General features: G+C 51.6%; 1 protein-coding gene across 1 annotated transcript in view; it reads right to left on the bottom strand.

The window, feature by feature from the left end:
• LOC140389269 (succinate receptor 1-like) overlaps nt 1–27,990 on the bottom strand; it is a 66,908-nt gene that overhangs the window by 37,938 nt on the left and 980 nt on the right. The gene's annotated exons all lie outside the window — the stretch shown is intronic.

Below are 27,990 nucleotides of genomic sequence, written 5' to 3'. Positions count from 1 at the left end.
TGGCCACCATTACTGGGACAAGCTTGCAAGTCCAGATTTATTAATTGAATCTGAATTCCTCCAACTGCCCTGGAGGATTTGATTCCATGCACCCAGAGCAGTAGCCAGGGCCCCTGGTATTACTCAACCAAAAGGAAATGACTGCGGCTGGAATCTGAAACAAAAACAGAAAATGTTGGACAATCTCAGCAGGTCTGCCAGCATCTGTGGAGAGAGAATGGAGCTAACATTTTGAGTTTGAATGACGCCCTAAGCCTATTTCTGGCCTCCCACTAATCAGGATTCCGTTTTTTCCAGTTTGATATTATCCCTTAAGTTATCCGCAGATGATTGAGCCTTCTTACAATTACTTTATTTCTCAATGGAATACATCTTTGTTGAGAATTTTGAAATGTCTCCTCAATTGTCTGTCACTGCCTATCGACTTTCTTACCTTTTAACCCATTCTATCAGTCCAATAAAGCCAACTCTATTTTTATACCATTGTAATTATCTTTATTTAAGTTTGGGGCATTTGTTTCTGACCCAGGTTTCTCACTCTCAAACCAAATGTAACATTCTATCAGGTTATGATAACACCAGCGTTACTAAAAACAGATTACTCAATCATTTTTATAATGCAACTCTGTCATTGTTACAATGCAGTTTGTTGGAGCTTGCATTGGGCATATTGACTGCCAGGTTTTCTACATTCCAACAACAGCTGGATGGGCTGCAAAACACGTTGGGATGTCCTGGAGTTGCATGCTTTTTTCAAATAGTTTCTCTTCACAAGGATTAAGATGGCAGTGTGTCTTGTGGCAAAGTGATTAAAGAGAAATCTCTCAGTGAGACACTGAAGCATCCAGATCTGCAGAATCCAGCCTCAATTCCTAGGTTGAGTCAACTGATGTCATCCAAAATGGCCGTCGGGAGTGTCGTTGCTCTCAATGCGTTTGGATATAGAGAGGGAAACATATGACCCAGGTTTTCACTATACTGATTACTATCCAGTAACCCTTGGAAGAGAGTTTAGTCACTTATTGTGAGAGCAAGATCAGGCTCCTTTGAGGTGCCCACCATTATTCATCACCGAGCTTGAAGTGTAAGAAATGGTCACCTGGGTGCAACTTTCGAAGCATACTTTGTCAAAACTTTACGTGTATCATAAACCATAATTATGTCGTCAATTGTACTGTGTCTGCACGATATCCATCGAATAAACCATTGTGTCTCCAAAACTGTAGTGTTGTAAAACATCCCCATGCTGCAAACCACCCTCTGCATCGTAAACCATACCCCTGTCATGGATTGAGCCTGTTATAAATGACACTATGTCTTCATTTGTACTGTACTATGAACTGTATCCATGCTGTGAATCCGACTGTGTTGTGAACCATACCTGTATCGTCAATAATATTCGGTTGTGGATAGTGTCCATGTTATAAATTGAACTGCAGCATGAATTGTACATTGCTGCGAATTGACCCTGTCTTGTAAATCAAACTGTTACAAATTGTACTTTGTTGTGGATCATACCCATGTTTTAAATCAAACTGTGCTGTGAATCACACTGTGCTGTGAATTGTACCAGTGCTGCGAATCATACGCAGAGCATGAACTAACATGAACATTCAATTACGAGTGAACAGAAAAACACAACATTGTTTCTTCCACAATAAGTTGAATATCCCCTCCTCCCCTGTGACCTTCACACAGCACGCTGAAAGTAAGGGGAAAGGCTCAGAATTTGCAATGAATTGAAGCAATGGGCTGGACTCTCTGCTTCACGACGCCAGGAGCGAGAATCACGATCGGGCAGAGAATTATGTGAAAAGGAAACCACCAGTTTTACGCTCGGCACCGATTCCAACGCCACGCTCCGGTCCTTTGCTGGCGGCGATATCGAGGTTTGTGGCCCGCGCTGGCGGATTCATGCAAAACCGCCATGTGCATGGATTTAAATCTCATTAACGGCTTGGACCCTTCATGCTCAACCCCTCCACGATACTCCACCCCTCCACGATGCTCCACCCCTCCACGATGCTCCACTCCTCCGCGATGCTCCGCCTCTCTTAGGCGGAAGTCTCGCGGACACAAATTAGTGCAAGTATTTACAAGCGGAGCCTGGGTGCCATAGTTAGCATAATGGGAGGGGGAGGCGAGAAAAACTCTGAAAAGAGCCTCAGAATTTGCTGGGGGGTGGCTGCTCTGGCCGGAGGCAGTACTGGGGAACAACCTGGTGACAAGTCCAAGGACCCAGGATGTCCCCCTTGGGGATCAGGGTGGCCTAGCTGAGCCCCCTGTTGCTGCAGAATATGATTAAACGCAGCACCAAATCCTTTGAATGCTTAGAGGGCCTCCGGTCATCTGGGAACCCACCAGCCCCCCACCCCCTCCCCTCTGGACACCCTCACACCCCAGCTGTTTCATCAAGCAGATGGGTATGGCCAAGTTCAATCAGGGGCACACCAGGTGTTGGCACTCTTCAGAAGCACTGTCCCGCTGCTGAGGAAACAGGGAATCAGCAGAGCTCACTCCAACCAAAGGACACCTGCACTGCGGCTTTTGGAACCATCTCTTGTTCTCTGCCCCTCTCATGGAAGAGGCTTCGCCAGCGAACCCCACCTGGTTAGGCTGGCAGCACAGACCTCCTCTGCCAACTACTCCCAGGCGCTGTTCAGGAAGGCAAGCTTGAGTCTGCGGCCCACACTGGGGAAGAGGGGTCCCTCTGCTCCTCATTGGCATGGAGCTGTGGGTCCACTTTGGACATGAGAACATAAGAACTAGGAGCAGGAGGAGGCCCCTCGAGCCTGCTCCACCATTCAATGAGATCATGGCTGAAACTTTGTGGACTCAGCTCCACTTTCCGGCCCGAACACCATAACCCTTAATCCCTTTATTCTTCAAAAAACTATCTATCTTTATCTTAAAAACATTTAATGAAGGCGCCTCAAGTGCTTCACTGGGCAAGGAATTCCATAGATTCACAACCCTTTGGGTGAAGAAGTTCCTCCTAAGCTCAGTCCTAAATCTACTTCCCCTTATTTTGAGGCTGTGCCCCCTAGTTCTGCTTTCACCCGCCAGTGGAAACAACCTGCCCGCATCTATCCTATCTATTCCCTTCATAATTTTATATGTATTTATAAGATCCCCCCCCCCGCATCCTTCTAAATTCCAACGAGTACAGTCCCAGTCTACTCAACCTCTCCTCGTAATCTCCTGGACTCCTGAGCTCGCGGTGTGGGGGTGGTGGTGGTGGTGGTGGGGGGGGGGGGCAGGTCTTCTGTGAGCCATTTTCAGGGCCGCAGTGAGTGCATGGTAAGTGGAGCGCTTAAAAATAGCTCCAGCTGCCAGGCTCTTTGGCACTAACTCAGGCCCCAGTGGTTACAACGCCCACTGGGCCAGGAATTGCTCTCAATTCGCGGCGATAGCGTGCTGGCCCATATTTATGTCCTGACTCGCTGACTGAATAGCGCCCCCAATGGCGAATCACACACTGTTCAGTCCCGGTGGGAATACTAGTCTCCCAGTTGGAGAATTCCGACTGACATCTCAGCTTGTGGAATATTCTAAAATCGCACATATTGCTCAAGCGCCGGGCAGTTACACCAGCAATCTTGTGTAAAATGTTTCCTTTGACATTTGATCGTATCAAAATCAAGAACTGCAACTCATGGTCAGTTTACATCTCAGAGACTTCCCTGTTCAATTTTCTGTAATTAACGTTGAAAACAAGATATAAATAAAATTGAAGGAAAGGCAGAATGCTGTCGATGCTTGACATAAAAACAGGATTTACTGGACATACAGGGCAGCAGCCATGGAGGAGAGAAACAGAGACAATAGGGTCAGGAACGTGTTTGTAGTGTGTTGCACATTACACTAGATGTGGCAGATTCATACTGGTGATACTTTTGCAAACATGAATATTCAATAGCAGAAAATGTTTTAAAATAAAGTCCAACCATCTTGGGATGAAAACAGCTGAAATCAGGGAGGGGAGCAGGAGAATGGCAGCTTCGTTGGAAGCTCAGGACTAGCAAGGCTGACTCAGTGGTGGCGGAGTGCGGTCGGGAGCATGAAGGAGTGGAAGAAGGATTGAGTTCGGGCAAAGAGTGGGATCAGTGGAATGGAGGGATGGAAAAGGAATGGAGGGGATAGAGGTTCGGGTCAGAGGCATGTACAACAAAAATAGTGCATGGTGTGGGAATAATTGGTCAAGATAGGAAAATTATGGACCTTAAGGGCAGTGTCACTACTGTCCGCGTATTAGTGCACCGCAAGGTATTTGCTGGCAGAGTTAATATGGAGCTTTGGGTTCATCTGCAAGATTACAATTATTCCACTGAGTGATTTTGGACAATGTTCTTTACAATACATAGAAAGGAAGAACATCTGAGTTTGTCAGATCAACCATGTCCCACAGAGATGTGACCCAAGACTGGACATGAACATGAACATTTATTTCGATCCCAGACACAAACAGTAGCTAGGATACTGGACAGAAGACTGTGAGGAAAGAATACTTTGTTCCAGAAGTGATTGCACAAAGAAATAGGGATATGGTATATCAAACCAAACTTTATTACTAACACAGTATTGATATCTTTAACGTCCCCCCAGAAAATAGTTTAGAATTACCTCTTAAACAAGACTACTCAATACAGTGAATATAGCAGTGAATGCATTGGAGAGAGTGCCAAAGAGGTTTACAAGAATGGTTCCAGGAATTCTAAACTTCACTTATGAGGATGGATTGGAGAGGTTGGGACTGTTCTCTTTGGAGAGGGGAAGGCTAAGAGGAGATTTGATAGAGATGTTCAAGATCATGAGAAGGCTGGACAGAGTAGATAGGGAGAAACTGTTCCTGTTGCTAAAATGATTGAGAACGAGATTTAATGTGATTTGCAAAAGAAGAAAACGTGATGTGAGGAAAACATTTTCACACAGCGAATGGTTCAGGTGTGGAATGCAGTCTGGAAATGTGGTGGAGGCAGGATCAGTTGAGGCATTCTAGAGGGCATTAGATGATTATTTGAATGAAAACAATGTGAAGGGGGTGCGGGGAAAAGGCAGGGAATTGGGACTAAATCATAATGCTCATTTGGAGAGCCGGTACAGACACAATTTGCTAAAATGACCACCTTCTGCACGGCAGCCTTTCTGTGATTCTATGTTTCGATTTGTTTGTGAATTGAAGTTTAACTGCAGAAAATGGGATAGATGCAATTAAATCAAGCTTGGAGTCGATTACACTCAAAAGGGTGTGGGCCATGTTGATTTAAGAGAGGAACAGATAGAAAAACGTAAGGTCACAAAACAGCAGGTGGGCAGGGATAGCTGTGAGCTGAAGATGTTGATGTTAATATGGATACGTCTTATGAGAGAATTCTTGGGCAAGAAAAAATTAAACTTGAGTGAACAACCTGTGTAACAAAGAACAAAGAACAAAGAAATGTACAGCACAGGAACAGGCCCTTCGGCCCTCCAAGCCCGTGCCGACCATACTGCCCGACTAAACTACAATCTTCTACACTTCCTGGGTCCGTATCCTTCTATTCCCATCCTATTCATATATTTGTCAAGATGCCCCTTAAATGTCCCTATCGTCCCTGCTTCCACTACCTCCTCCGGTAGTGAGTTCCAGGCACCAACTACCCTCTGCGTAAAAAACTTGCCTCGTACATCTACTCTAAACCTTGCCCCTCTCACCTTAAACCTATGCCCCCTAGTAATTGACCCCTCTACCCTGGGGAAAAGCCTCTAACTATCCACTCTGTCTATGCCCCTCATAATTTTGTATACCTCTATCAGGTCGCCCCTCAACCTCCTTCGTTCCAGTGAGAACAAACCGAGTTTATTCAATCGCTCCTCATAGCTTATGCCCTCCATACCAGGCAACATTCTGGTAAATCTCTTCTGCACCCTCTCTAAAGCCTCCACATCCTTCTGGTAGTGTGGCGACCAGAATTGAACACTATACTCCAAGTGTGGCCTAACTAAGGTTCTATACAGCTGCAACATGACTTGCCAATTCTTATACTCAATGCCCCGGCCAATGAAGGCAAGCATGCCGTATGCCTTCTTGACTACCTTCTCCACCTGTGTTGCCCCTTTCAATGACCTGTGGACCTGTACTCCTAGATCTCTTTGACTTTCAATACTCTTGAGGGTTCTACCATTCACTGTATATTCCCTACCTGCATTAGCCCTTCCAAAATGCATTACCTCACATTTGTCCGGATTAAACTCCATCTGCCATCTCTCCGCCCAAGTCTCCAGACAATCTAAATCCTGCTGTATCCTCAGACAGTCCTCATCGCTATCCGCAATTCCACCAACCTTTGTGTCGTCTGCAAACTTACTAATCAGACCAGTTACATTTTCCTCCAAATCATTTATATATACTACAAAGAGCAAAGGTCCCAGCACTGATCCCTGTGGAACACCACTGGTCACAGCCCTCCCATTAGAAAAGCATCCCTCCATTGCTACCCTCTGCCTTCTATGGCCTAGCCAGTTCTGTATCCACCTTGCCAGTTCACCCCTGATCCCGTGTGACTTCACCTTTTGTACTAGTCTACCATGAGGGACCTTGTCAAAGGCCTTACTGAAGTCCATATAGACAACATCTATTGCCCTACCTGCATCAATCATCTTAGTGACCTCCTCGAAAAACTCTATCAAGTTAGTGAGACACGACCTCCCCTTCACAAAACCGTGCTGCCTCTCACTAATACGTCCATTTGCTTCCAAATGGGAGTAGATCCTGTCTCGAAGAATTCTCTCCAGTAATTTCCCTACCACTGAAGTAAGGCTCACCGGCCTGTAGTTCCCGGGATTATCCTTGCTACCCTTCTTAAACAGAGGAACAACATTGGCTATTCTCCAGTCCTCCAGGACATCCCCTGAAGACAGCGAGGATCCAAAGATTTCTGTCAAGGCCTCAGCAATTTCCTCTCCAGCCTCCTTCAGTATTCTGGGGTAGATCCCATCAGGCCCTGGGGACTTATCTACCTTAATATTTTTTAAGACACCCAACACCTCGTCTTTTTGGATGACAATGTGACCCAGGCTATCTACACCCCCTTCTCCAGACTCAACATCTACCAATTCCTTCTCTTTGGTGAATACTGATGCAAAGTATTCATTTAGTACCTCGCCCATTTCCTCTGGCTCCACACATAGATTCCCTTGCCTATCCTTCAGTGGGCCAACCCTTTCCCTGGCTACCCTCTTGCTTTTTATGTACGTGTAAAAAGCCTTGGGATTTTCCTTAACCCTATTTGCCAATGACTTTTCATGACCCCTTCTAGCCCTCCTGACTCCTTGCTTAAGTTCCTTCCTACTTTCCTTATATGCCACACAGGCTTCGTCTGTTCCCAGCCTATTAGCCCTGACAAATGCCTCCTTTTTCTTTTTGACGAGGCCTACAATATCACTCGTCATCCAAGGTTCCCGAAAATTGCCGTATTTATCTTTCTTCCTCACAGGAACATGCCTGTCCTGTATTCCTTTCAACTGACACTTGAAAGCCTCCCACATGTCAGATGTTGATTTGCCCTCAAACATCCGCCCCCAATCTATGTTCTTCAGTTCCCGCCTAATATTGTCATAATTAGCCTTCCCCCAATTTAGCACATTCATCCTCGAACCACTCTTATCCTTGTTCACCATTACTTTAAAACTTACTGAATTGTGGTCACTGTTACCGAAATGCTCCCCTACTGAAACATCTACCACCTGGCCGGGCTCATTCCCCAATACCAGGTCCAGTACTGCCCCTTCCCTAGTTGGACTGTTTACATATTGTTTTAAGAAGCCCTCCTGGATGCTCCTTACAAACTCCGCCCCGTCTAAGCCCCTGGCACTAAGTGAGTCCCAGTCAATATTGGGGAAGTTGAAGTCTCCCATCACCACAACCCTGTTGTTTTTACTCTTTTCCAAAATCTGTCTACCTATCTGCTCCTCTATCTCCCGCTGGCTGTTGGGAGGCCTGTAGTATACCCCCAACATTGTGACTGCACCCTTCTTATTCCTGATCTCTACCCATATAGCCTCACTGCCCTCTGAGGTGTCCTCTCGCAGTATAGCTGTGATATTCTCCCGAACAAGTAGCGCAACTCCGCCTCCCCTTTTACATCCCCCTCTATCCCGCCTGAAACATCTAAATCCTGGAACGTTTAGCTGCCAATCCTGCCCTTCCCTCAACCAAGTCTCTGTAATGGCAATAACATCATAGTTCCAAGTAGTAATCCAAGCTCTAAGTTCATCTGCCTTACCCGTAATGCTCCTTGCATTAAAACATATGCACTTCAGGCCACCAGACCCGCTGTGTTCAGCAACTTTTCCCCGTCTGCTCTGCCTCAGAGCCACACTGTCCCTATTCCCTAGTTCTCCCTCAATGCTCTCACCTTCTGACCTATTGCTCCCGTACCCACCCCCCTGCCATACTAGTTTAAACCCTCCCGTATGACACTAGCAAACCTCGCGGCCAGGATATGTAGTAATGAACTATGTTTTAAATTAACAGTGATGGTTTTGTTAATTCTTTTATGCAATAAAGTTTCATTAGTTAACAGAAAGTGAAATCTTTGGCGTAGTTTCATCAGTTAAAACAACTTTCTCTCCTGTCAGCGATCGTTGGTGCGCCGTACATGCGCGGCATGAAACCCGGAAGTGCGGCCGTAAGGGCATGCCCGGTGAAAGCGTGCAGCGTTTAAACTCCCAGCAATTTTTATTTTACAAGATCGAATCCCTGCGTTGGAGCAGCTGAATGAAAGATGCAGCTGCAGCACTAACTTGGACAACCTGCCCGGGTTTGAGGTGAGTTTTTACACCTTTTTATTTGCACTTTTATTTTTCAGTCTAGCGGATGCAGGGAGCATCAGGAAACATTTTTTGGGGCGGTTAATGTTCTACATTATTAGTGTTTAGCATTTATAAATACGTTTGAAATGCAAATAAAGTGAAAGGAAGGTATATTTTTATTTATATTAAACTTTGGTTTGTCGTGAGGCTGTTAATTCCATTAAAAGGGTTCTTTACTGTATAAAGTGAGTTTGGAGTCACAGATAGTGAAATAAATATTTTTTTAAACTTTGGTGTGTCATGAGGATGTTGATTTCATTAAAGGAACTGTAATGGATAGAATGCGATGATCACTCTCTAACGGATATGATTATCCACCTCAGATACTCTGTGTCACTGGCCATGTGCTCTGTGGGTCCTTGAGTGAAATGAAATGAAATGAATGAAAATTGCTTATTGTCACAAGTAGGCTTCAAATGAAGTTACTGTGAAAAGCCCCTAGTCGCCACATTCCGGCGCCTGTTCGGGGAGGCTGGTACGGGAATTGAACCGAGCTGCTGGCCTGCCTTGGTCTGCTTTAAATGCCAGCGATTTAGCCCAGTGTGCTAAACCAACCCCACCAGAGTGGCTGATGAACCGAGAGCCCTATCTTCAACCATTCACTTACCAAAAGTTTCCAAAAGGTGGGATTGGTCCTTGAACTCTTAAGTCGCGGGAATTCCTTTCTCAGGCTCCTTTTCCGTGCCTCCTCTTGCCGTCGGGTGTCCTCGAAGAATTGTGACCCTTCAGTCAGGAGGTTCCTTCAAGTAAGTCTCTTCTGAGCAAAGGTCTCCCAGGCATTGATGTCTATGTTCCATTTCTGGAGGTAAGCCTACAAGGTGTTTTTGAAGAACTTCCTTTGTCCTCCTCTTGTTCGGGATCCTTCCTTAAGCTGGGTGAAGAAGATTTGCTTTGGTAGTAGGGACTCTGCCATCCTAAGCAAACGGGCGGCCCAGCAGAGTTCGTTTCGGATGATCATGGCCTCGATTTACTCCTTCAAGGACATTAAAATTAGCAACCCTGTCCGCCCACCTGATTTAAAGCTAAAGTACATTTGAATTTTGCAATGTATTTTAAGCTGTGTTGTTTAAGAGTCTCCCTCATGTAATATTCATCCTCACAATGACTACTTCAAATACTTAAACAAAGTTTAATGCGTTAGTTAACGTATGCAAGCCTCCTGTAAGCTAATGTGAACTATCTCTCTGACAGGTATTGCAGAATCCAGTTAAGATTCAAAATCTGTAGTCAGCCTACATCTCCACCTGGCGAGAAAGCAAATTACCCACTGCACGTGTTCCAGTATACTGCTCTTCAGCAGGTGCTGCTTTCGGACTTTGAGCTTGTGACATTGACAACTAACCTGTTAAAACCATCCTCTTCCTCCCTCCCCTCCTTCCTCCCTCCCTCTGTCCTTCCTCCCTCTCCTGTCCCCCTTCCGCTCTTCCATCCCTCCCCTTCATCTCTCTTCCCTCCCTCCCCTTCCTTTCTTCCCTCCCTCTCCTTTCCCTCTTCTTTCCTTCCCCTCTCCCTCCGCTCCCCCTTCCGCTCTTCCATCCCTCCCCTTCATCTCTCTTCCCTCCCTCCCCTTCCTTTCTTCCCTCCCTCTCCTTTCCCTCTTCTTTCCTTCCCCTCTCCCTCCGCTCCTCCCCTCTGCCCTCCCCTACTCCCCTCTCCCCTCCCTCCCTCCCTCCCCATTACAGATAGATAGATAGAACCAGTGTTTAAGTGAAGAAATATATTTTATTTGCAAGAAATTTGCGAACGTTGAGACAGTTTTATGTCATTGTTCAGCTAATAAAGCTAAATGTTAAGTTAAATATTAACTAGTTTCGAAGTTAGGTATTTCTAAAATTATTTTTGTTAATAAATGTTTCGCATTAAACTTTACAAGCTTCTCTAAATGTCTTACTGAAACATCAAAACACAACATTTAATTATGAGATAATTATAAATGAATAAGATAATTGAAGTAAATAAGGCATGAACATATTTAACACGGGTAACACTGTGGGCCACAAATGAGTGCTGCTGTCTCACAACACCAGGGACCCGTGTTCAATTCAGACCCTGGGTGACAGTGTGGTGTTTGTACATTCTCCCCTTGTCTGCATGGGTTTCCGAGAACCATGGATTAGAACCATAGAATTCCTACAGTGCAGAAGGAGACCATCACGTCCATAATCAAAGATCCCCCCCACCCGGGTTATTCTCTCTTCCAAACTCTTCCATCGGGTAGAAGATACAAAAGTCAGAGATTCAAAAACAGCTTCTTCCCCGCTGTTACCAGATTCCTGGGGCGGGATTCGGTGCAAATCGTCGGGGGGGGGGGGGGGGGGGGGGGGGGGGCGGAGACGGCGCAAACCCTGCGGGAATCACTCCGGCATCGAGCTGCCCCAAAGGTGCGGAATCCTCCGCACCTTCGGGGGCTAGGACGGCGGCGGAGTGGTTTGCGCCATGCCGTGCCGGCTGGCGGGAAGGGGCTTGGCGCCACGCCAACCGGCGCCAAAGGGCCTCCACCGGCCGGCGCGAGTTGGCGCATGCGCGTGAGCGCCAGCATCTGGTGGCGACATCCCCGCGTATGCACAGAGGGGGTTCACCTCCGTGTCGGCCATCGCAGATCGGTACAAGGCTGACGCGGAGGAATGAGTGCCCCCATGGCCCAGGCCCGCCCGCGGATCGGTGGGCTCCGATCCCGGGCCAGGCCACTGTGGGGGCACCCCCCGGGGCCAAGTAGCCCCAAGCCCCCCCGAGGACCCAGGAGCCCGCCCACGGAGCTGGGTCCCACCGGTAGCGACAAACCATGATTCACACCGGCGGGACCCTTGCTAAACGGGCGGGACTTCGGACCAACGCGGGCCGGAGAATTCGGGCGGCCCCGGGGCATATTGCGTCGCACTGGTCCCCGCCATTCTCCAAGTCAGGCGGCGCAATTCACGCCGTGGCGATTTTTTGGGGGCCGGAGAATTCGGAGGACGGCGGGAGCGGGATTCATGCCGACCCCCGGCGATTCTCCGACCTGCTGGGGGTTGGAGAATCCCGCCCCTGAATGACCCTCTTATGGACAGAAGCGAGGCGGGGGGTCCCAGCGGGATGGAGCGGCGTGAACTACTCTGGCATCGGGCCGCCTCAAAGGTGCGGATTTCTCCGCACCTTTAGGGGCCAAGCCCTCACTGTGAGGGGCTAGGACTGCGCCGGAGTGGCTTCTGCTCCACCGGCTGGCGGGAAAGGCCGTTGGCGCCACGGCAGCCAGGGCCGAATGGACTTCGCCGAGGGGCGGAAGTCCGCGCATGCGCAGGAGCATCAGCGGCCGCTGACGTCATCCCCGCACATGAGCAGGGAGGGGTGTCTCTGGCGCGTCGGCCATTGCGGAGGCTGTGGTCGAGGCAGAGGGAAAAGAATGCCCCCACGGCACAGGCCTGCCCGCGGATCGGTGGGCTCCGATCGCGGGCTAGGCCACCGTGGGGGCACACCCCCGGGGCCGGATCGCCCCGCGCCTCCCCCAGGACCCCGGAGCCTGCCCGCGCCACCTAGTCCCGGCGGGAAGGTAGGTGGTTTGATTCACGCCGGCGGGACAGGCATGACAGCAGCGGGACTTCGGTCCATCGCAGGCCGGAGAATCGCCGGGGGGGCCCGCCGACCGGCGCGGCGCGATTCCTGCCCCCGCCGAATATCCGGTGCCGGAGTATTCGGCGGCCGGCGGGGGCGGGATTCACGCCAGCCTCTCTACTGTTTTAACACTATACTCCATATGCTTCATCCGATGTCTATGTCTATGTATTTACATTGTGTATTTATTGTATGTCTTATGTTTTTCATGTATGGAACGGTCTGCTTGGACTGTACATTAAACAATATTCTTCCCTGTACCATGGTTCATGTGACAATAAATCTAAATCTAAATCTAAATCTAAGCAAACTTCTGCACCGACCCTCTGAAAGCGTACACTACTTAGGTCCACTCCCTCACCCTATCCCTAACCTGTACAGCCCTCAACACTAAGGGACACTTTATCATGGCCAATCCACCTAACCTGCACATCTTTGGACTGTGGGAGGAAGCCTGAGCACCCGGAGGAAACCCACGCAGACCTGGGAAGAACGTGCTGACTCCGCACGGACAGTCACTCGAGGCTGGTATTGAACCCCGGTCCCTGGCCCTGTGAGGCAGCTGTGCAGCCTGTTTAAAAGAAAGAACAAAAACAACTGTTAAAAAAATGTCTGTATACCTTTAAAACACTTGTTAAAAAGGTTGCCTGTTGTTTTCTAACTAAATCGGCTGTTTAAATGCCTGCCCTCAATGAGCGTTCCCAAGCTGGTCCCGTCAGAACGGGGCGGGGCTGTGCTCCTCCTGCACCACGCTGGAGCTTGTGCAGATTGTTGCGCTGGAGGCTTGAAGCTGCTGCAGGGAAAGGAGGGTTCGTCGCATCATCCAAATGCAGGTAAGTGTGCTGTTTTCTCTATTAAAATCGGCGGCCCGTGGCATCCTGCTGTGAGCCAAATGTTCCGGGCCAAGGTGGTCAAATTTATCTTGTATTGCACAGGTCATGTCATTTCCTGAAGGAAGTTGATCAGGCAAATTGTTCCCTTTCTGGAGGTAGGTTGGCCATTTCTTGTTTAGCCATATATTTATCATACAGGTACACCTCCTGTTGGTAAGAGGAGGACTGTTAGCTGAAACGAGGACCTCTCCTACTCCATGGATGCAGAAACACAGACGTACCTTTCTGACCATTGTGTAGAATGTAGTTGGCTTCATCTGGTTTACACCTCTCCATTTATAACATAAGAACATAAGAACTAGGAGCAGGAGTAGGCCACCTGGCCCCTCGAGCCTGCTCCACCATTCAATGAGATCATGGCTGATCTTTTGTGGACTCAGCTCCACTTTCCGGCCCGAACACCATAACCCTTAATCCCTTTATTCTTCAAAAAACGATCTATCTTTATCTTAAAAACATTTAATGAAGGAGCCTCTACTGCTTCACTGGGCAAGGAATTCCATAGATTCACAACCCTTTGGGTGAAGAAGTTCCTCCTAAACTCAGTCCTAAATCTACTTCCCATAATCTATGGTGCACATCCATCAATAAAAGAAACATTGAGCCCAGGAAAGGGTCTACAAAGTCAATGTGTCCTCTTACCCAAGGCCTACCTGGCCATTCCAATGGGTGTAGAGGGACAGCAGCGGATATGTTGTATTGTTCCTGTCATTGGTCACATTGTTTAACTGTGTCCGTTATTTTGGTGTCAATGCCAGGCCACCACCCCAACTTCTTGCCAACATTTTCATTTTTGATACACTATACAATTCTTCATCTCCCGGTATCGGTATACATGCTACCATGTCTGTCCTTTAACCCCTGCAGAAAATGGATTTTGGCATTCAGCCAGCAATGGCAGGCATCTGCATGGCCACCACTGAAGTTGCACGAGCAGGAACTGCGCGGGGAGGGTCCTGAAGAACTGGAGCCTGCCCCGGAGGGGAAGGGGCCAGCCGGTGATGATGGAGAGCCAGCCGCCCAACGGGCAGAGGAGGAGGAAGGGAAGTGCCCCATCAGGTCCCGTGTATATCAGCAGCGCCTGACCATTGAGGACCTGCCGGAGTGAGCGATGGCGATGCTGGCTGAGTACCCGGAACCGCGGTGTATTGGGGAGGAGGCTGGGCTGGTGACCCGTAATGGGTCACTCCCGCGTAGGATCTATGACATGGTGTCACCGCCGGCCTCCCACTGCATCTCCCCCCTCCCCACACCCCACCCCCACCCGGCCACCTTCTGTACTCAACCCATTGAGATCGAGGACCGAGGCAGTTCGAAACGTCGGTGAACAGGTGTGTCTTTGTGTGTATACGGTGCTATGTACAATATCTGTGCCCTCGCCCCTCATGCTTTCCCATCTGCTGCACCCGTGCAAACTTCACTGGTGTCTACCTTTCTGACCTTACGTGTCGTAACGCTCCTTTTGGGTGGTCCCCCGCTACATCAGCCCTGGAGGTGACTGTTGCGTTTCCAGCCCTGTGACCTGGGTCCCCTTTGATGAACGTCCTCTGGAGCGACCAGACGTGGATGAGCTTGGAAAGTCTTCCAGCTGGCATGGTGCCACCCTGTTCTGCCCACTGCCCATTGGATGCGACAGTGACAACTGGAGGAGATTCAGAGTTACTGCGGTGTTCCAGCACCTCCCTTGTGAGTGTCACCATCACGGGCCCCATCATCTACTCCTCCCTCGAGGTGCCCAGTGACACCACGCCTACTCTGTAGGAGGGGGAATGGCCAGAGCGACCTCTGGGGGCTCCGCAGTCACCTGGCGCTGCCAGTCCTGGAGATCTGCTCTCATCTCGATCAGGGTCTTTACGCTCTAGGCCACGGAGCACAGGGACTGTGTCACGTCACTCTGGGCTTGGGTTACGTTATTCAGCGACCATGCCACCATTTTCAGTGACCTTGACTGGCTCAGGTCAGCCAGTGCCAGGCCAATGCTCTTGACACCCGCATTGATGGCCCGTTGTGACTGGGCCACGCTCTGGAGCGCCGCATCAATGTCCATGTGGCCCTGGTACATGGCTGTCTGTGACATGACCGCCCTGTCCTGTGTCTCTGCCACCACCCGCACAGTGTGCCCCAGGCCTTGGACATCTTGACCCATGCCCGACACGTTCACACCCAAGGCCTCCACCGCAAATCCCACCCGTGTGTTGCGCATTGTGGTACAGCACTGCCTCCTGTTCCTACAGGCGGTTGGACTCCTCCACATGCAGGCGCTGGATGGTTGCTGACACACCCTCATGTATTCCCCGGCTCTGCGTCAGCATCCCTAACATTGATGGGACCGCCCTTTCCAGAAGCGCAAGACCTGTCTGGACGGCAGCTAGTCCCTGGGATCGAGCCACCCTCTGAACATCTGCTCCCTTGGAGGCTCCTACCTCCAACTGATGTACCGCTGGGTGTGTGTGGTGTTCCCCAGGAGTCTCTTCACTGGAGTGTCCAATTGTGGTGAGTGTCTCTCGGACGCTGGAGGTTGCCAGTTGCCAGTGATGAGAAGTCGGTGTTGTCCCTGGACGTGTGCTCCGGGCGATGGGGGGGGGAGCATGGGAGGGGGGGCGGGGGGGACCTTGGACCCTCCCGCCACGCCGCCTGGTGAGTCACGGAGGGCGAGGGACAACAGCTGGTCCCGCATGATCGGGAGGTGACCTTGCAAATCACATGACAAGACGCATGGTGAGATCGCAGGTAGGCATGGTGTGGGGTGGGGAAGGGTGACTCACGTACCATAGGGACATTGTAACACATTGGGGGGCTTACTTGATTGTCCAATGCCGAACTCCGCCTCGGCAACTGCCCGCTCTGCCACCCCATAGACCAGGTCCAGCACCCTCTGCTCCATGGCGATGAGAAACCACAGCTCCCTCCGATCTCCTCCCAGTGGAACAGATAATGCACAATGCACACTCGGACATGGCAGCGTGGAGGGTCAGCAGCTGGCGACCTGTGTGTGCGGCGCACTCGGTCATGGCCGGCGGTATGGGGGTTGGCATGTGGTATGGAGCAAGGTGCAGGGTTGCAGCACCTGGGGTTCGGTTGCTCTCTGTGGGGGGGGCAGAATGGGTTACGAGAGTGTGGGTGGGAGTGGTGATAAGAGCGCGGTGGTGGCGGCTAACCTTGGCTGGCCTGGGAGATTATCCATCCTCACCCAGTGCTGCCAATCGGTCCGCCTGGTGGGGGTCGCATGGGTGGGGGTGAGGGGTGTGTGGGACGGGGGTGGTGCCAGTGGAACGGAGGTGGTGACTCACCCAGCCGCCCTGAGGAGGTCGTGTAGCTTCTTTTGGCACTGTTGGCAAATGCTTGCGATGGGGTTATGGGGCCCACGGCGTTCACGGCTTCTGCCACCTGTGTCCCGGCCCAGCTGACATCAACGGATGGCAGCCTACTTCCCACCCCAGGGAAGAGGGTGTCGTGCCTCTCCTCCATGCATCCAACAGTGTCTCTAGCTCTGTGTCAGAGAACGGTGAGGGCGCTCTTCATGGTGCCATCTTCTTGGCTGGAATGAGAGTGTGTGTTGAGTGCTGAGAAGCAGCTCCAGCCTGTCAGGCCCTCCAGTGCTAATCCCGACCTCAGCAAATCCAACGCCGGCTGGAGTTGGAATTGCACTAGTTCGATGTGGCGCGAGTGCTGGCCCATTGGCAGGTCCTGAATTGCTCCAGGACTGGCACATGCATTTGGACAGTGGAACACCCCCCTTTCAGTCCCGGCATCAGCACTTAGTCTCTCAAACAGAGAATCCTGCCTAATATCTCGGTCCACGTAACACTCCCTCAGTACCATGCTGCAATTTCAACCTACCTTCTGGTGCAGAGGCAAGAGTGCTACCACCTCGCCGTGGTTGTTCGTTGTGTGGCTTAGCTGGGTAAACGTGGTCAAAACTAACAGTAGATGATAGTGCCTTTGGTTGTTTAGAGGATGGATCCTACTCAACCAACCCATGCTTGCAAAACACAAAACAAACCATCTACTTTATGATGTGTTGGGTAGGCTGGGTCGAGGTGAACTGCACTTGATGCAGTGTAGCGAGAGACAGACCTCCAACATTTGATAAAATGCCACACGATTTTATTCAACATCCAAACTATTATAGTTCAACTGTGGGTTGACACTATGCTGACTTGACTGGACACCTGACACTAGCCTGACCAGGCTAACCTAGCTACCACATGGTGTAGGCACTGGCTAGCTCACGAGCTCTGACTGTCTCAGAGGCCGGGACCCGAGAGCGGGAACACTGGTGCCCTCTGGCTTTATAGTGGTTGTGTCCTGTCTGGTGATTGGCTGTTCTGTTCTGTGTTTTTACTGGTCATCCTGTGTGTCAATCACTGTCTGTCTGCACTCCATTGTATACATAGATGTATATTATGACACTTTATATTCAATTCCAATTGCTGAACAATCCTGAGTGCTCTAATAACTACACTAATAACCAATTAAGGATAATCAGTCGAGCCCGCAACATGGTTCGTTGATTGATGCCAGAGGCGACATTCATTCATATGCAGCGACTGTTCTCCACAAACAAAAGTAATATGCTCCATAAATAAAAATAATGTGCTCAAGTCTTTTTTAGGTTTTTTAAAATTTGCCTGGGGCTTGGAGAGCCTTGAGTCCCCGTTGCTTTCTCCATGGCAACGCCTCGGTCAATCAGAGCCCTGTTCTCCCGTAGCATAAAGTTTTGTGATTGTCTGTAATTTGGAATACTTGCATTTGCCCTGATGAGTACAAGACGAAAAACTTCGACAACATGTTTCTCCTTTCAACAATACCCAAGTTCTGGACCACCAAATGATTATTTTCACTTTTATGACTTATAATACATTGACACCTAATTTATTTATGATGGATATATTTCCGCTGGTGGTTTAATGAGCAACATTGCACGATGTAGTGCGGATCCATGCACATCAGACGGATATAAGTTTGAATTGCCAGTAATGACTACATCATAGTGTTCTTTGTACACATATCTATGATTTTGCTGTGAATACTGAATGGAGTAAAAATCCATATGTGTCTGACTTTACTGTGACTAAATAGCAGTAGTGCTATTCAGTAAACCCTGCGTGAAGTCTTCATGTGTTATAAAATACACCTTCCGTGTACACATAGATTTATAAAGACACTGGGAATCCAAAGATGTGGGTATAGTGGGAAATATAAAGGGCAGCACGGCAGCATTGTGGATAGCACAATTGCTTCACAGAGTCCCAGGTTTGATTCCGGCTTGGGTCACTGTCTGTGCGGAGTCTGCACATCCTTCCCGTGTGTGCGTGGGTTTCCTCCAGGTGCTCCGGTTTACTCCCACAGTCCAAAGACGTGCAGGTTAGGTGGATTGGCCATGATAAATTGCCCTTAATGTCCAAAATTGCCCTTACTGTTGGGTGGGGTTACTGGGTTATGGGGATAGGGTGGAGGTGTTGACCTTGGGTAGGGTGCTCTTTCCAAGAGCTGGTGCAGACGCGATGGGCCGAATGGCCTACTTCTGCACTGTAAATTTTATGATAAGTGGAGTTGTGCAGTAATCAGTGATGATGTAACTGAATGATAGAGTAGCTTTGTTGGGTGACACGGCCCACTTCTGTTCCAATTTCATTTATGTTGCGATGTTGCAATTTAGCTGAAAGTGCTGCTTGTTTTCTGTTGAAGTGCAGGATAACTTGGTGTAGCAAGTTGACTCCACCACTTAGGCACAAACAGCAAACATTTATTTACGCAACATGCTATTTACAGAGTAGCGAAGCCGCAAGGCTGCCAGTCTGTCTCCTGGATCGGACGGAGGAAAAAATCCACGATCTACTCAGCGATTCCGGGCGCTAATTGCCGATTGGATAGACGGGTCACATGACTCTTTATCACCCCTTTAAAGGGGACAGCTACTGCATCCCTCTCCCTCTTTGTACCCGAATACATAGGATAATTGTTACCTTTTACAGTTCCCCATACTTTATAACAATGGATATTTTAAGCAGTCCATCAAATGTTCAGTCACTCGGGTGGCTTTCGCTTCCTCGGACTGGGAGACTTCTTTTGGGGCACTTTCTGTAGAAACTGTCACAGGTCTCTGTTCTGGAACTGAGGTTTCAACGTTCCGTCGGAACAATACTCTCGCCTGTCACAGGCTCATTGGAAATGAGCAGCCAACACCAACTCCAGCTGGCACGAATCAGACTGTAACACTGGCTCCTGGGCCGAGTCCCGTTTACGCAGGTGGTCCACATGTTTCCTCAAAATCCTGCCCTGTACACTTACTCCATAAGAAGATGATCCCGTCTTGGCCACAGCGATCCCTGGTAGCCAACTTGGGCCACTCCCGAAATTTCTCACGTACATTGCTTCATCCGTTTTGAAAGATCTTGGGCGGGATTCTGGGTCCCGCCAGTCCCGTTTTCTGGCGCAGCGCACCCCTGCCGTCAGCAGGATTCTCCGTTCCAGCAGCCGGCCAATGGGGTTTCCCATGGTGGCCGTCCCACGCCGTCGGGAAACCCACGGGCGCGGGTGAGCTGCTGGCGTGAAGCAGAGGATCCCGCCGAAGGAGAATCCCACAGCTTGCAGCTTTCGTCGAATCATGGTTCCTGTTGAATCTGTCCTCTCCGCTAAATTGGGGAATGCCAGGCTAAGCCTGCTCCTTAAATGTCAGCCCATCAATAGCTCTTCTGGAGATATGCTTGTCGTAAATAAGGGATAGTCCTGTACGCTGAGGGGAACTGGGCTGTTTTTGTTTTCAAAGGTGCAGCTGGCCGTTTCTTTAAGCCAGCCTTAAAGGTTTGGACTAAATCCATGACTATCATCTAGAAGGACACAGGCAGCAGATACCTGGGAACCCCACCACCTAGAGGTTCCCCTCCAAGTCACTCAACCACCCTAACTTGCAAATATATCACCGCCCATTCACTGTCGCTAGGTAAAAATCCTGGAACTCACTCACTACCAGCACTGTGGATGTACATACACATCAGGGACTGCAGTGGTCCAAGAAGGCAGCTTACCACCACCTTCTGGAGGGCAACTAGGGATGGGCAATAAATGCTGGCCTAAGCAGCGGCGCCCGCATCCCGTAAATGAATTCTAAAAAAAACAAGTGCTTCAGGTAACCCATGGGGCTCGATTCTCCGACCCCCCGTCGGGTCGGAAAATCGCTGGGGGCTGGCGTGAATCCAGCCCCCGCCGGTTGCCGAAGTCTCCGGCATCGGATATTCGGCGGGGTCGGGAATCGCACCGTGCCGGTCTGCGGGCCCCCCCTCCCCCCGCCCCCCGCCGATTCTCCGGCCCGCGATGGGCCGAAGTCCCGCTGCTGGAATGCCTGTCCCGCCGGCGTGGATTAAACCACCTTTTGAATGGCGGGGCAAGGCGGTCCTGGGGGGGGCGGGGGGGGGGCGCAGGGCGATCTGGCCCCGGGGGGGTGCCCCCACGGTTGCCTGGCCCGCGATCGGGGCCCACCGATCCGCGGGCGGGCCTGTGCCGTGGGGGCACTCTTTTTCTTCGCCATGGTCTTCACTATGGCGGAGGCGGAAGAGACCCCCTCCCCAGCGCATGCGCGGACCCGCGTCGCCTGGCGAAGACATTTTGGCCACGGCTGGCGTGGTGCCAAAGGCCTTTCCCACCAGCCGGTGGAACGGAAACCACTCCGGCGCGGGCCTAGCCCCTCAAGGTGAGGGCTTGGCCCCTAAAGGTGCGGAGACCTCCGCATCTTTGGGGCGGCCCGACGCTGGAGTGGTTCACGCCATTCCATCCCGTCGGGACCCCCCGCCCCGCCGGGTAGGGGAGAATCCCGCCCCTGGAGTGTGAAGCATTAGCGAAGCTTCTCGACTGTGGCATGTGCAGTTGTGGAACTCATTTCAAAAACTTATAACCATTCAACGTGGGCATCGATCAGTAATATTAATCTTGCCAAAAGATGGTCCTCCATAATCTATGCGTGCCGCACCAATAGCCGACCTGGCCGTTCCCAAGGGTGCAAAGAGGCTGGAGCGGCCAACTCTGCTGTATCTAGCTCTGAACACAGTGTTTCACTAATCTCTGAGTATCGGCATCATAGCTCCTGGCAAGCCTTTCCATTTTTGGCATGCCCGGATGGGCACTACGCAATGCTGCACAGGGACAATTACCCTCGCTCCCCATAGGATGATGCCGTCCTCACAGCTGAGCTAGTCTTTCCCTCCGTGGTATGGCTTTGGGGCCTTCAGAAATCCTCTCATTCTGCCAACCTCGGGTTATATCTTTCACAACAACGGGTCTTTGCTGCTCACAATTTTATTTGCTGTGCTGACACTGGACACATGTCTAGAAAATTCATTAACATCATGATCCCTTGCGGCATTGGGTGGCAGAGAGGGTTGGCGTTGTACTCTCTGGCAGTGAAAGTCGACCAAGGGCATCAGCATTGGCTGTCTGTGGCCCTGGTCCCTGGTCAAATGTATATTCATAATCTGATAAGATCAATGCCCAGCACTGAATCCTGGCCGATGCATAGGCGGAACAGCCTTGCCCTCCTTGAAAAGTCACAGCATTGGTTTGTGGTCTGTTACAACATTAAAATATCTTCCTCACTGCATGCACAACAGTCAGACCCTCTTTTCCTGACTGTGAATAACCTTCCCCAGCTACTGAACGGGTTCTTGACACATATGGACTAGGCCTCTCAGACCCAACATCCACTCTGTGAGATAAAACTGCCCCAACTCCGCATGGGGAGGCATCACACTTTAGCATAAAATTCTTTGACGGGTCAAAATATATCAGTAGGCATGATGAATGCAATAGCTGTTGGACTTTATTAAATGCTTCTCTCTGTGGTGCTTTCCAGAACCATCTCTGGTCTGTCTTCAGTGACACGTGTAAAGGAGCTAATTGTGTTGGACATTTTTGGAAGAAAACCGTGACAATTAACCATCTGCGGAAATTATTTAAGCTCCGAGGTGTTCCTGGGCGGCGTGGGGGCGGGTGGGGGGGGGGGGGGGGTGTACCTCTTTTCTTGCCCTTATTTTGTCCTCAAATTTTGTATTTGAATGCCCCCCCAGCCAGTCTTGCATATAAGGATAGGATATCTGTCCAGCTTTGTTGATTAGTTTACTGTTAATTTATATTCCCCGCAGACGCCGAATGTCTTAACTAGTTTAACAACAGGTACAATGGGGGCTGCCCATTTGGCGAGCTGGACTGGCTAAGTGACATCCAATTCTTCAAGCCTTTCTGGCTCACACTCAACTTGTTCTGGCATTATCCTTGAAATATTTTGGGGTGGCTTCTGGATCTACATGAAGATTACATGGATTTACATGAAAGGCCTTTAAACCTTTGATTTTTCCCAGTTCATCCTGAAAAGTGCCCTGAAATGTCCCAACACCAAATCGGGCGCAACTAGGCCACTGACTAGCGCCTACCCTGCTTCCAATGTCAAGACAGCTGTTTGGGTGTTTTTCCACATTGTGCCTTGTTTAAAAACTTCCATCTAAATACGCACTGGCTGAAATCATCCATCCTCGTTCACGGCTGGGATTTTCCAGTGCCGTTGAAAGTGAATGGAGTTTTGGCCGGAACGCCAAATTTTCCGTTCTCGCTCTGAACCGCTCGTGCCATGGACGAGGCCAGGGAATCCCACCCATTATGTCACAGGCCTAACGTTGTTGTGGACAATGTCATCAGATAAGTGGCATAGATGATATGAAGTATTGAGAATAAACATAAACAATTGATACTTTCCACATGAGAGCCCATAGTATTAGTAATTTGAACTTTTAGCATACGATGATACACACTTGTGGATGATACAGCCTTCTATATAACATGGATTTATAAAAAGGAAATCATGTTTGATAAAGCTGTTAGAGTTTTGTGAGGCGGTACCTAGCACAATGAATAAGAGGTAACCAATAAATGTGATGTACATGGGTTTTCAGAAGGCGTTAGATCTGGTCCCTCACGAGAATTTCATCAGATGGTATAATTTCACCTTTTATTCTGATGAACCACAATTCAATGGCCCATGTGTCTTTTATCTATTAGCTCCCGATATGATGTTGCTCCGCCCAGAATCTCCTGTCAGTTCCTCTGTGTTGCGGACATAGAGCTGAATCACCTTGGGCAGGATTCTCTGATCCTGAGGCTAAGTGTTGACGCCGTCGCAAACGCCGTTGCATTTTACGATGGCATCAACAGACTCCCAGGAGCAGCGGTCCTGCGCCCTACTGGGGGCCAGCATGGCACTGGAGTGACTCACGCAGCTCCAGATGCCAATGCCGGCGCCAAACGGGCGCTGTAGGTCTGCGCATGTGTGCTGCGACCGCCACGAACTCGCCCATGCGCGCTAGTTTCCTTCTCCGCGCCGGCCCCGTGCAACATGGCAGAGAGCTACAGGGGTCCGGTGCGGAGTAAAAGAGGCCCCCACCAGGAGAAGCTGGCCCGCCGATCGGTAGGCCCCGATCGCGGGCCAGGTCATGGTGGAGCCCCCCCCCCCGGGGTCAGAGCCCCCTCCACCCCACCAGGCCTCCCCCCACAGGATGGACGCCGAGGTCCTGCCGGGTAAGACCACATGTGAACGGCGCCGGCGGGAATCGGCCTATCCCGGAGCTATTCAGCCCATCCCGCGGGGAGAATCGCCGGGGGGGGGGGGCTGTGTAGAGCGGCCCCCGACTGGCGCCGCACCGAACGCGCCGGCACCAATGGCGCCGATTCTATAGTCACCGGGCCGGCGTCGCGTGAATCGCGCCCGGCCCAGCGATTCTCCGACCCGGCCCGGGGTCAGAGAATCCCGCCCCTTGTCTTTTCCTAGCTAGATCACAGCGTGAAGTTATGGCTGCGATGTCCATTGTTCAGTATCTCTGCTTCTTAAGCAACATCATGTTCCTCTTTGATGTCCTTCCTTTCTTTCTCTGCCATAATCATTTTTTTCCCCAGTCAATATAGCTGGATTAAAATGGTCCTACCTTTTTGTAGGGTCAATTATCTCAATCTCTGGTTGTTAAGATGTTAATCTCCATTGGACTAATGACAAATCAAGCTGCTGTTTATAAAAGACATAAACATCCTGGTTGGATGGCAGCCACAGTCACTTACCATGATGTAGAAACATAGCAAATAGTTTGGCTCCTTGAGCCCGCTCTGCCATTTAACTACATCATGACTGATCCTCTATCTCGATGCCATTTTCCCATATGCCCTGATATTTTTAATGCATAGTCATCTCTTGATCTCCATCTTGAACATACTCAATGACTAAGCTTCCACAGCCCTCGGGCGTAGGTACTTCCAAAGATTCACCATTCTCTCAAACAGAAGTGAAGGGATGATGGTATCTGATGTTGGTTGGAATGTGTCAGTAGAGACCTGGATACACTCTGAGTTTATATGCTGTGGAGCTCAGGGGTGGGATTCACCCCTACCCGGTGGGGCGGGCGGTCTTGGCGCCGAGGAGAGACGTGAACCACTCCGGCGTCGGGCCGCCCGGAAGGTGCGGAAACCTATGCACCTTCAGGGGCTAGGCCAGCGCTGGCAGGGTTGGTGCCGCAGGGCTTGGCGCCACGCCAACTGGCGCCTAAGGGCCTCCGCCGGCGGGCGCGAGTTAGCGCATGCGCAGGAGCGCCAGCGTGTGCTGGCGTCATCCCAGCACATGCGCAGGGGGTTCGTCTCCGCACCGGCCACGGCGGAGGTCCACACCAGCCGGTCTGCAGGGAAAGAGTGCCCCCATGGCACAGGCCGGCCCATGGATAGGTGGGCCCTGATCGCGGGCCAGGCCACCGTGGGTGCACCCCCCCAAGGCAGATCCCCCCGCGCCCCCCCCCCCCCCCCGAGGACCCCGGTGGCCAACCGCAGAGCCAGGCCCCGCCAGTAAGGACCAGGTCTAATTTATGCCGGTGGGACCGGCCTAAAATGGATGGCCGCTCGGCCCACCGCGTGCCGGAGAATCGCCGGGGGTGCCACTGTCAGCGGCCGCCAACCGGCACGGCACGATTCCCGCCCCCGCCAAAACCCCGGCGCCGGAGAATTCGGCAGCCGGCAGGGGTGGGATTCACACCGTCCCCCGGCGATTCTCCGACCCGGTGGGGGAGGTCAGAGAATCCCGCCCCAGGACTCCAAGAGAAAAGGTATTGGAATCTTTCTTCATTTTTGCCGTTATTATTTTCGATCCATGGATGCTTAATAGGCATGTACCTTTATGTCAAGCATCAGAGAGAGTGAGGAATTCAAGACGTTGCAACATAGTATATGGTGCTGCTAGCTTTGGACACCAGGGGCGAAATTCTCCGGAAACGGCGCGGTGTCCACCGACTGGCGCCCAAAACGGCGCAAATCAGACGGGCATCGCGCCACCCCAAAGGTGCGGAATGCTCCGCATCTTTGGGGGCCGAGCCCCAACCTTGAGGGGCTAGGACGGCGCTGGACGAATTACCGCCACGCCAGCTGGCGCGGAAATGACATCTCCGGGCGGCGCATGCGCGGGAGCGTCAGCGGCCACTGACAGCTTCCCACGCATGCGCAGTGGAGTGAGTCTCTTCTGCCTCCGCCATGGTGGAGGCCGTGGCGGAGGCGGAAGGGAAAGAGTGCCCCCACGGCACAGGCCCGCCCGCGGATCGGTGGGCCCCGATCGCGGGCCAGGCCACCGTGGGGGCACGCCCCCGGGGCCAGATCGCCCCGCACCCCCCCCCAGGACCCCAGAGCCCGCCCGTGCCGCCTTGTCCCGGCGGTAAGGTAGGTGGTTTAATTTACGCCGGCGGGACAGGCATTTTCGCGGCGGGACTTCGGCCCATCCGGGCCGGAGAATCGAGCGGGGGGGCCTGCCAACCGGCGCAGCGAGATTCCCACCCCCGCCGAATATCCGGTGCCGGAGACTTCGGCAACCGGCGGGGACGGGATTCACGCCAGCCCCCGGCGATTCTCCGACCCGGCGGGGGGGTCGGAGAATCTCGTCCCAGAACCCTGACTCTGTGGCACATGATACTGGGACTCGGTTCGACTGGTTCATTGGCGGCCAATGAACTGGCCAAAAGGCTGTGTTCTGCCCAGTAATAGGTGCTGATTGGATTCTGCCTGAGCGAGATGATGTCCAGAGAGTTGAGACCTGGACTCACTCTCTCTCTCGTGTGTCTGTGCGTGTAGAGGGTGGGGTCAAGTTAAAGTGGGAGATCAGGAATTGGTCAGTAATTAACGAGCAGTATTTGCTGCCTATTTCATTATCATCCTTGTGATAAATAAAAAGTAATTGTGTTTAAACTTATACACCTGCTGACTGTAATTATTGAGCAGCTAAGGGTCAAAGACTTAGGACATTTTTACAAGAGTTATTTGTTAATTCAACTATTTTGCGACTCTGGGTCAAGTGAGGCTGGAATTGACCGTGCTTCAGCCCAAGGTGTTGGAACAACAGTTATAACATCTTACTTACTTTCTAACCCTGCCTCTACATTTCCATGTTTTCCAATTAAGCAAAACAACATGGGCAAAATTCTCCGGAAACGGCACGATGTCCGCCAACTGGCGCCAAAAACAGCGCAAATCAGACGGGCATCGCGCCGCCCCTAAGGTGCGGAATGCTCCGCATCTTTGGGGGCCAAGCCCCAACATTGAGGGGCTAGGTCGGCGCTGGACGAATTTCCGCCCCGCCAGCTGGCGGAAAAGGCCTTTGTTGCCCCGCCAGCTGGTGCGGAAATGACATCCCCGGGCGGCGCATGAGCGGGAGCGTCAGCGGCCGCTGATGGCATTCCCACACATGCGCAGTGGAGACCGTGACGGAGGCAGAAGGGAAAGAGTGCCCCCACGACACAGGCCCGCCCGTGGATCGGTGGGCCCCGATCGCGGGCCAGGCCACCGTGGGGTCACCCCCCGGGGCCAGATCGCCCCGCGCCCCCCCCAGGACCCCGGAGCCCGCCCGCGCCGCCTTGTCCCGCCAGCTGGTGCGGAAATGACATCCCCGGGCGGCGCATGCGCGGGAGCGTTAGCGGCCGCTGACGGCATTCCCGCGCATGCGCAGTGGAGGGAGTCTCTTCCGCCTCCGCCATGGTGGAGACCGTGGCGGAGGCAGAAGGGAAAGAGTGCCCCCACGACACAGGCCCGCCCGCGGATCGGTGGGCCCCGATCGCGGGCCAGGCCACCGTGGGGGCACCCCCCGGGGCCAGATCGCCCCGCGCCCCCCCCCAGGACCCCGGAGCCCGCCCGCGCCGCCTTGTCCCGCCGCTAAGGTAGGTGGTTTAATTTACGCCGGCGGGACAGGCATTTTAGTGGCGGGACTTCGGCCCATCCGGGCCGGAGAATCGAGCGGGGGGGCCCGCCAACCGACGCGGCGCGATTCCCGCCCCCGCCGAATATCCGGTGCCGGAGACTTCGGCAACCGGCGGGGGCGGGATTCACTCCAGCCCCCGGCGATTCTCCGACCCGGCGGGGGGTTGGAGAATCTCGCCCCATACCTTGAATACCACTCATGGATAACGTTAATCAACCAGGGGTTTTCTTGCTTATATTGGTTTAAAGACTTTTAGAGAGAAAGAGTCCTTTAAGAGCAAACTGAACCATGTCTATCCAGCTTGGGTTACCAGAAGCAACACACAAACCTAGCCCCTCCCATTAACTATGCCACCCACAATCCAGAAGCACACCACATTCTTGTGTCCTGTTGCAAAAG

The sequence above is a fragment of the Scyliorhinus torazame genome, chromosome 14, assembly GCF_047496885.1.
Source record: "Scyliorhinus torazame isolate Kashiwa2021f chromosome 14, sScyTor2.1, whole genome shotgun sequence".
Classification (NCBI taxonomy): domain Eukaryota; kingdom Metazoa; phylum Chordata; class Chondrichthyes; order Carcharhiniformes; family Scyliorhinidae; genus Scyliorhinus; species Scyliorhinus torazame.
This window is presented reverse-complemented; position numbering and strand designations above follow the sequence as displayed.